This window comes from Tamandua tetradactyla, chromosome 4 (assembly GCF_023851605.1).
Source record: "Tamandua tetradactyla isolate mTamTet1 chromosome 4, mTamTet1.pri, whole genome shotgun sequence".
Lineage (NCBI taxonomy): Eukaryota > Metazoa > Chordata > Mammalia > Pilosa > Myrmecophagidae > Tamandua > Tamandua tetradactyla.
This window is the reverse complement of record NC_135330.1, coordinates 77,066,071-77,076,654: the sequence shown is the minus strand read 5'-3', so window position 1 is coordinate 77,076,654 and position 10,584 is coordinate 77,066,071. Positions and strand designations below refer to the sequence as shown.

The window sequence follows — 10,584 nt, the reverse complement described above, 5'->3', positions numbered from 1 at the left end:
TTAAGGAAAATGCACAATATAAACCCAGCCCGGTATTATTATGTGTTCTGAACTCAATCAGTAACTTTTAACTTTGGGAATTCTCAACCTTAAACACATAGGAGCTGAACTCTCAAATGTACTTTCCCCTTTCCTCTCTTTTACCCTGTAGCAGCAGTTCTATCAAAGTGCCATTGGACTGAGAACGGAGCTCTCAACTCCTTTAAGCCTGGATTTAAACACTTGCTCACAGTGAAACCCAGCTCTCCCTGGTGAGCCATTCATTGCCAGAGCCCATTGGCCAGGATTAAAGTGCTTTAGGGACAGCGGCTGCTGCTCTGAGAAGCCTTGATCCTTCCACTGTTGTCTGCTTGCAGCCTGAGTAGTAAACACTGCGTGTCTGCTCAGTTATCTCTTGGTGCCACGGTCCAGATCAGCTGCCACGGAATGTGTGATTCTCCTTCTTCGCCAGCCTGCACCTGAGCGCTTTATTTTTCTTTGCTGCTCCCTCCAAAACAGCCACTTGTCTTGAGATCTCCTGGGACTCTGAAGGGGGCCCAAGGTGCATTTGATTAGCAGTGCTGGGTGACTCAGCAGTGCCTGCATTCTTTGGGTGTCCCTTGGTGATGATGGTCCCCAGGATTCAGACAAATGTCGTCCAGAATTTGCTCATCTAAAAGACGCAGTTTTGTTAACCAGCTGCAGAAGTGATCCAGAAAGCTACAGACAAATTCAAGCTACCTTAAGAAAATTAATTGTTTTTCAAAAGCTTTTCCTTCAAAGCACTTACCATTGTTAATGCATAGTTACGCATTTCATTTGTTTAAAATAGTTTCCACACAGCCATGAATTCCATGAGAGTGGGGACCATGCATATTTTGTCCTCCACTCAACTCCAGAGACTAGGATGATGGGAAGCTCATGGCTGAACTTAATAATATTTGCTGAAAAATGAGACTCTTGAGAAATCTTTATTTTGCAGACTTTTTAGGAGTTAAAGCTGGCAAAAGAACTTTAGTGATTATCTCCTTCTACCTCCCTCTCTTACAGGTCAGAAAAGTGAGTTTGAAAACAGAAGAAAATTACTGGGGTCATATGGCATATTAGCAGCATAGGGGCAGGGCCCTGGCACGTTGTTCATATCAATTCTGTTTTGTCCACTTCTGTGTCCCCAGGACCAAATAGTTCCTGGGAATTTAGACATGATCCCTGTCAAAATGTAGTTCCAAGGACCACACTTTAAGAACCGCTGTTTTAGTAATACTAAATTTCTTGTACTTAGCTGAGACATCATGTGCTTAGCCAAACAACATTTGGTTTTTGCTGTGCCTTCACCCCTCCCTGCCTTTCCCACGGCCTCTCCTCGGTGTTCTTATAGTACCTGGTGCATATTTCTATTAAAGCATTTACCAGGTTAGAGTGAAACTCTTGATCTGACTGCCTATCTCCCCCCCAATATGACTTAAAGCTCCTCGAGGAAGGCCTTCTATGCCTCCTAATATTACCATGAGCCTGGCACATGATAGGAGCTCCATAAAGGTTCATCGGTGGGAGAAGAAATGAACACAATTGTAACTATTCATTGTAAATACTCTTTCAAGCATTGTATTTTTTCACATCCTTGTCTTCTAAACTCAGCAGACACCAGAGAAGAGTTAAGGATAATTAGGAAAATGGGGAATGTTTGCAAGAGCACTTGTTCCCTTATAACCTAACCACACATCATGTGTGTTCAATGAAGGAAAGACAGAGCATGAAAGTGCTGAGGGAACAAAGAGATGTGTGTTCAGAGAAGTAGGGAAATTAAGACAAATGAGGCTATCTCCTGGCATGGTGCATCTACTCTCAGAATGTCATTGTTTACTGTGAATGTTGGATGCATCAAACGCATTATCCAACTTTCAAAATGAATAATTTACAGTGGTATTTCCGCACAGGGCTAAAATGCGGTGGCAGAATCCTGGAGAACAAATTACAGAGTGGCTCTGTGGCTGCTGCAGTGGGGTTGGTGAGTACAGACTAGGAAAGCTGCTATGAAACCTCTGGGCAAGTCACCTGGTAAAGGATCCCAACTGAATATTCTAGCTGCTGAGAGACCTCGCAAGGGCACAGGCCTTGAAGTTGGAGCTCAGTTAAAATCATGACTCTGCTGCCTTCTGACTGTGCAACTGGCGCCATTACTTGTTTGAACTTAAACTCTTTCTGTGAGATGGAGCTGAGATCTTGGCCCTTGGAAGGATGCAGTGAGGTGCTGGATGAAAAGTTCCCAGCACAGGGCGAGGCACATGGTATTACCAACAGGGTCACTAAACAGTAGCTATTATTCCACAAGCAACTCTATAACCTCACAATAATCACAAAGATTTTAAACTTATGTTAAATGGCTATGGTGATTTGAAACTGTTATGTACCCCAGAAAAGCCATGCTGCTTTAATCCAATCTTAGAGGTGAAAATTTATTGTTCGAAACAATCTTTTGATTAGGTTATTTCTATGGAGATATGACCCTGCCCATTCAAGGTGGATCTTACTGGGAGCCTTTAAGAGGAAGACATTTTGGAGGAAGTTCAGTCACAGATGCTTGAAGATGCTGAGAGAGCCATTTGAAACCAGGAGCTCAGAGAGAAGGACAGCATACATCGCCATGTGCTTTCCCATGTGACAGAGAAACCCCAGACTCCATCAGCTTTTCATTAGAGAAGGCATCCTCTTGTTTGTAACTTAATTTGGACATTTTCATAGCCTTAGAATTGTAACTGTAACTTACTAAAGGCCCTTTATAAAGGCCAACCAATTTCTAGTATATTGCATTCCAACAGCTGTAGAAAACTGAAAGAATAGCTAATTTTAAGTATTTTTAATTTTAAAAGTTGGGAGGATCTTGATCAAAGCAAAATTTCACCTTAAGACAGCAGAAACAATGACACCAGTGTTCAAGGAAGACTCTGGTACACCCATTTAGTTTTGTCATTATTTTGCCAGTAAAATTGCCATTCAAAAGAAATCTAAAGTCTAAGGGACAATTGAAAATGATAATATTATTGTTATTATTATTAATAATTCTTATTTAATGAGATACAAAGAGCTGTATAATCATGATGCCCATTTAATCCTCCCAAGGATTATGAGGAACTTACTCTTATTATGGGGTAGGGTCTTTGAATAGATACTGTTATTATTCTGTTTGGTAGGCATTATTCCAGTCCCCACTATAGCAATGAGGAGGCTGAGATTTGGAGATGGACAACTTAGGGAGGTGGCCAAAAATGAATACACATGGCCAAAGCAATTTGCCCAAGGTCACATGGCCAAGAGTGGCTGGGCTAGGACTTAGACCCAAGTCAGCTTGACTCAAAAGGTGATGTCCTTCCCCATCTCCCTATATGGCTTCCCATATGTATTTATAGTATGGAATAATTCTATATACCTAAAATCATGCCGTCCTAGTTGCTGAAACCCATAAGCATTGCCAATTTTACTCACCAATTTAAGAAACATTAAATGGGAAGGGCACTTTTTATATAAAGCCTTGTGCTAGCCATGATGGGGAATTTAATACTGGGCAAGTCCTGAATTTGTTTTCCAAGCAATTTACAAGTAATGAAAGGTATAAAAAGAAATCAAAACTGCGCAAAGTTAGGTGTGGGCAATGGCAGAATCCAGGCAACCTCTAGCTTCCAAATTGGAACTTTTGCTGTAGAATGGACTTCTTTTAACTCCCGTCTGAGTGGCACAATGACAGACCTTACCAAGGACTAGGAAGATCGGTTGGATGGACTGCTTTTAAATCCGTGAGTTCCCCCATGTCCAGTCCATTAATCCAGGATGTTGTGCTTCCCAAGATATCTCCAACACAGCTAGCTGTCTCAGTAACTAAGTTGCATATCTAAGTTGAAATCATAGTTTTGACTCTGCTGATATCTTTCTATTAGGCTGGCTTCTCACCTTTTCCCCTCTCTGTCTTTTAAAAATGTCAGTCTCTCATCTTACCTGTTGACAGAATATTTTACAAAGTTTCTCTTCTTACACTTCCCCTTTGTTTTAGTTTACTAATGCTGCTGGAATGCAATATACCTGAAATGGGTTGGCTTTTATAAAGGGGTTTATAAAATTATAAGTTTATAGTCTTATGGCTATAAAAATGTCCAAACTAAGGCATCTAGAGAAAGATACTTGACTTAAGAAAGGCCGATTGCATCTGAAATATCTCTGTCAGCTGGGAAGACATGTGGCTGGTGTCTGCTGGTCCTTTGGCTTCTGGTTTCAAACAGCTTCTCTTGCGGGCATTTTCTTTCTGCATCTACAAATGCCTCTGTCTGTGTCTGCTCTCAAGCAACTGTGCCTTCCCCAAAATATCTCCCCCTTTAAAGGAATCCAGTAGACTAATCAGGATCCACCTGAAATGGGTGGAGTCACATGACCATCTAATCTAAAGGTCACACCCACAATCGAGTCAGTCAATCCTCATGAAAACAATCTAATCAAAGGTTCCACCGTAAACAGCGGATCTGGCCCCACAAGAGTGGATCAGGATAGAAAGAGCTTGGCTTTTCTGGGGTTACATAACAGTTTCACACCAGCACACCCTCTCACTTCTTCAGTGTTTTCTGATTTCACTGCCTCCTGGAATAAGATGGGCAGTAAGCCAAAGTAATTTGTAAATTGGATTAATTGCTGACAGTTGTTCCTTACAATGCATTCTTAATATGCTTGCTGTGTTTGTGCAGAGTGATCGCATTAATTTTATGTTCTCATTGCTTTCAGAACTTAATATATGATTAATTTTTTTTATTTACTAAGTTTTTATTCAAACTCTTCTTTCAGTTAGGAATGAAGACAAAATTACTGTCACTGAAATGTCTCCATAGAGCCTCTGAATAAATTCATATAGACTAAAACAGCACTCTTTAACCCAGAAGTTCTTGCCTTTGAGAATGGAAAAGTAAATGTAAAAGGATGAGAAATAAGCAAAGGAGGCTTTACTGTTCTTGGGGGAACCAGGACAGGATAGCAATGAGTAGTTCTGGGACCATATGAAGGCACCAGTGAAAGAAGATGGAAGCAAGTGAGTGAAAGAGAAAGAGACTGTTTTGATTTGTAAAAGCTGCCAGAATGTAATATACCAGAAATGGAATGGCTTTTAAAAAGGGTAATTTATTAAGTTGCAAGTTTACATTTCTAAGCCAGTGAAAATGTCCAAACTAAGGCATCCAGAGAAAGATAATTTGATTAAAGAAAGGCCAGTGTGTCCAGAACACATCAGTCAGCTGGAAAGGCACATGGCGATGTCTGCCAGCTTTCTCTTCTCATTTCATGAGGCTTCCCTGGGGATGCCTTCCTTCTGCATCTCCAAAGATCTTTGGCTGTGTGGGCTCTCCTGGCTCAAAAGCTTTTTCCAAAACAGTTCCCTCTTACAAAGGGCTCTAGTAAGCAACTCCAACTTGAATGGGTGTAGACACATCTCCATGGAAGCCATCTAATCAAAAGTTACCACCCACAATTGGGTGGGTCACATCTCTATGCAAACAATAAAAAAGATTCCACCCAACAATATTGAATGAGGATTAAAGGACATAGCTTCTCTGGGGTGCACAACACATTTAAACTGGTAAAGACCCATACAGACTTGAGGAGAAGCAAGTAATAACATGGGAGAAGAAGGGAGATGGAGACAAATTCCAGCTTCACCATGTAGAAACTGAGACTCAGAGAGGTTAAGTAACTTGTCCAAGATCAGCCTAGTAAAGGGCAGAGGTAAACTCCAAACCCAAACCTCTCAGACTTCAATGTGTTAAAAAATGCATCTTCTCTAGGCCTAGTACAATCTCTTCCAAGGTGGTGAGACACCTGTGGGTTGGGAGGGGTCACCTGGCAGCACCTGTTAATGCCACTGGGAATAAGGAAAGAAATCATGACCCTCACAAACCCTAGTATCGACACATCACAAAGAGCCCAGAATGAGATGTGCTGGGGCCTGAGAGACTCTTAGTCTTCTGGTCATTTAGTTTTATTGTCTCTGACACCCAGAGAGATGAAGAGCTCAGGTCTCTGGACTTTTGGTTATGAGCTTTTTCTACTTCACTAGAATTATTTTTATTAAGAATAGCTAAAGTTCATTGAACATCTATTAATCCTTCAGGTGTAGCACTAAGTATGTTAGTATTTAATCCTCACAATATTATTATTGTATTTATAGATAAGGAAACTGAGGTTTTAGGGAAACCCTCTCCTTGATTGAAAGCTCAAGTTCCCCATCAATTAAAAAACCATCAAATAAAAATATTAACAATAAATTCTTCAGAATCCTCCCCCATGCCCCACCCACCTCCTCCTTCTACCAAGCTCAAAATCCTTGATGTGTCTGTTCTTTGTCACTCAGGCCTCCACTGTATTGTGTTTGTAATTCTGTTCTGCAGCTTTCTGGTCCTGTTGTCCTTTGCGAATTTAACCCTTGATTTTCTTAACTGCATGCAAGCACAAGCCCTAACTCACCAGTTCATTATGTACTCTTTTAGACTATCTGTCATCATTCCTTGCATAGGGCCACATATGTAATAAAGATTTAATAAATTTTTTACTTCAACCTTTGTATATACCTACTATGCACTAGGTACAGTATTTGGCATCTTATGTCATTGTTTCATCGGATTTTCATACTAATATTATGAGATAAATATTTTATTCCCACTTTTATAGATGAGGAAGCCAGGGTTCAGAATGGTTAAGGAGCAAGCCAAAGCTTTTTTGATGGCAATCAGATCTCAAAAAAGTGAAGACGTGTAAAATGAGACTCCAAGTAAAACTGAAAGCATCAAAAAGGAAATCTGCTTCACTGAAGTTAGACAAGGACCTTTGGTCATTTTTTTTTTTTTTAACGTGGGCAGGCACCAGGAATCGAACCCAGGTCCTCGGGCATGGCAGGCAAGCACTCTTACCTGCTGAGCCACCGTGGCCCATCCAACTTTTGGTCATTTTAATGTTCACTTTGAGTTTACCAGAAATTTTCACTTATAAGAAAATGTACACTCTTCTTTAGTGTAAGACACCAGTCAAAACATAGTAAAATAGTGATCAAAATTCAGATAATATCTACCAAAGATTAAATATACTCTCAGGCCAGGTTGTTATACCCAGTTCTACACAGTAGAAATATTAAGGTTGTTCCACTCTCAATTGCATGGTCACTGGTCCTTTTGCACTGGTCGGCCAGAATAAAAGAAAAATTTTATTTATTATATCTAAAATGATGTTAAGGTATATGTCAGGCATGTTTAAGGAAAAAGCTTAGATAAGAGACTATGGACCCAATACCTTAGGGTACAACAACAACAGAAAAACAAGGTTATGGATCTAACCCCATACTGAAGTAGTGACTTCCAGAGAAGAAAAAGCCCCTTATTATTCCTTTGCTGGCCACAGTTTTCTCCGGGTATGCTGAGTGTGTTGGTCTCAGGGAGGTTCTTATGAATCTTACTAATCTGGGGCAGCTGTACACCACAACTAAGAAAAGTTATTTCAATAATTTATTAGTCAATACTGTTGTATTTGCAACTGTAGGATAAATTACATGCAAAAGGCGTTACATGCAGCCAAGCCTCACTCATTTGTATTGCAATTGAGCATCAAACATTATTGAGAACCTACTATGGTGCTGGACAATAGGCCAGGCTTTGAGTAAGCAAAGATGAATAAGACGTGGACCAGACTTCAAGCAGCTCATGCTCTAGTGGAGAAAGACTATTCTGTGTAAGTGAGAAGTATGAATAATAAATTAAAGTCATAATTTCTTTAAAAAGAAGAAATAAGTAAGCCAATTTGAGCAAATCCTTAGACATGCACATTCTTGGGCTCCCCCTACTGAGTCAGAATCTCTGGGGCAGAGACCAGAAATCCGTGTTTTGAAGCTTTGCAGGTGATTCTGGTGCACACTCAAGTTTGAAAACCACTGTATTAGAGCAGGTGACGGGAGTTGCAGATGATGAGCAGGCATAGGCAGGAGGCAAATCATGGAGACATTTGTGTGCCATGTAAAGGAGATCAGGCAAAGAGACACCACTGAAAAGTCCTTAAGAGAGTCCTTAAGAGAATGGCATGATCACATTTTCGTTTTAGAAAAAGCACTGACATTGTCTTACTTCAATGATAGCAGATATATGGATATTCACTATATGGCCAGCCCTACAGAGGCTTAGAAGGGACCCAAGCAAATATTTGGGACTTCCTTGGCCTGAAAGATAATCCCCCAAGAATGATTTAGAAATTCATTCTAACGCAATGGTGAACATTGAAATGAAGTTATAACCTATAACCTAACCATTTCCAATTTAACTGCAGAATATTGGTTGGTAAATATTATGCTTGTAATCATTTTATATATATATTGACTCATTTATTTCTCATGCTTACTTTATGAGGTGCTATTCTTATTGTCATTTAAAGATGGGGAAACTGAGGCACCAAGATGGTAAGTAACGTGCTCACCATCACACAGCTGCTAAGTAGTATAGTCAGAATTTGAATCCAGACCAGAGGCTAACATTGCCCGGTCATACTGCTCTGGTGTCCACTGCTCTGGGTGTGAAAACCATTATGCCAATTTGTGTTGCATGGGAGGGCTCTGGGAGGCGTTGAGGCATCTTTCAGGTGCTGAGTGTGATTTATTTGCACTGTACTTGTTGCAGTGTTCCTGAGGATCACTGGGAGCAGGTGGAATCAACACCTCAAAGAAGCTTACTAGTATATACGTCACTCCAGCCTGTCTACAAATGCAGGTTGCCACAGGCGCCTGGCTAGAATTGAAAACTGATCTCTACATACTTTAAGTAATTCCTAATGTACCCCAAGGAAGAGTCAGAGGCCCCTGTTCAGAAAGTTCTTCTGCATAAATAGACTGTGAGTAGGAATTGCAAGAAACCTAATAGCTCCGAGGACTTTTATAGACATGATCTCATGTAATAATCACGATGATCACAGAGATAAAAAATGATTATCCTATTTTACCTGAGAGTCTGAGGTTAACTGTCTTGCCTAAGATAATAAATATTAGAGCCAGGGTTTGGAATTCAGTCATCTAAAATAACCCCCTTGCTCCTTCCCAGTCAGTGTACTTGATAGATCTTTTGGTTTGCCTACTTGTAACACTTTCCTCCTTCATCCTTGCTAACAGGATCCAGTTTTGTTCAAGGTAGCAAAGCAGTGTTGCCAGCCCCAGGTGATGAGTTATGATTAGGCAATCATGACAAATCTGATCCTCGGTTTCCCAGCCCCCCTTGCAGCTAGAGGTGGCCATGAGATGTGAGTTGTCAGAAGTCTGCTGGGGAAGATTTCTGGGAAAGCTTTTGTTTCTGCCACAAAAGGAGAGAGGTGGTTGGAATGAATCCTTTCCCCTGTTTCCCTTCATCCTGCCTTGGATGCTGACATATGGCTGGGTCTGAAGAAGCCGCCTTGAAACAATGAGGGAAAAGCCAAGGAAATTGGGGAGATAAGAGTTCCAACATGGTGGAGTTGCTGAACTAATACTAGAAACCACCTACTTCTTGTTATGCTGTTAAAAAATAAACTACTGTAATTCATGTTTTTGGTTTTTTTTCACTTGCAGTCAAGCACATTATTCATGTTTAGTTCTATTCTGTCACCAAGATCTCTCCTGTGTCCTGTGAACTGTGATCAGATATTAACCCATCACCACCATCACCACCACTATATAGGGGAATTATTGGCACTGGGAAGAGAATGAGGAGGTGAAGATAACGGTAATTTGTCCCAAAATTTGGTTTCATAAAGAAAGTGTGGTTTATCTAAAGGAAGCTCAGGTTCTCTTCTGCAAAACAAAAAGAAACACCAGGCATCCGATTTGCCATTACATTCTGTTTTCTTTAATTCCAGATCAAATGTATTTCAGTGCAACCAAGTCAAATTGAAGTTTTTGGTGGCAGGAGAAATTGCATGATATCTGTAGCCATTTATCCCTTCGTTCGTGTACAGCTGTCAGCTTTTCTTTCTGTGTGTGAGGAGCAGCAGGGACTTCACTCTGCTTTAAGCTGTACTGTGCAGTGCATGCTCCTGAAGGCCAGGGGATCCAGCTCTCCTCCCCAAACCTCATACCAACGGCATTGCTTTCACAAAAGGAACACTCCCTTTTTCTATCCCTGGGATCCTTGAAAAGCATATTTTATTTCATATGACTATTTAATGCCAATTTGGGGACAAGCTTTGGGAGTCATCTGGTTCAATTTCTGACTTCAAACTAATCAAAATCATTTCAGGCAAATGGCTAATTACCTATTTTAAAAATATTCCTCAAGGAGAGAGATGTGGTCTTCTTTTGCAAAATTCGATCAAATTTTTGTCAAAATTTTCTTCTTTTGACCTAATTAAATAACCTTTCCTCAATTAGAAATGTGTATTTTAAAAATGATAAACGTAAACAGAATGCTATTTCTTTCCTAAGTAGTAACATTTTTTTGGACTGGCAAATAATTACTAAGTCCCTAACAGTCTTTCCCTCGATGAACAAGTCCAAATAAGAATCTTATTTGAATCTTTCCAAATAACATCTATTTTCCGTCTTTCAGAGATAGGGCCTGGTAATTTTATGAAATCAGG

The 10,584-nt window shown here is 40.3% G+C and overlaps 1 long non-coding RNA gene across 1 annotated transcript; it reads left to right on the top strand.

The window, feature by feature from the left end:
* The first annotated feature begins 2,488 nt into the window (after positions 1–2,488).
* On the top strand, positions 2,489–9,672 carry LOC143679077 (uncharacterized). The gene is made up of 4 exons (XR_013173544.1): positions 2,489–3,770; positions 8,394–8,443; positions 9,146–9,273; positions 9,416–9,672. It is a non-coding gene; the product is annotated as an uncharacterized LOC143679077 (long non-coding RNA).
* The last annotated feature ends 912 nt before the right edge of the window (positions 9,673–10,584 follow it).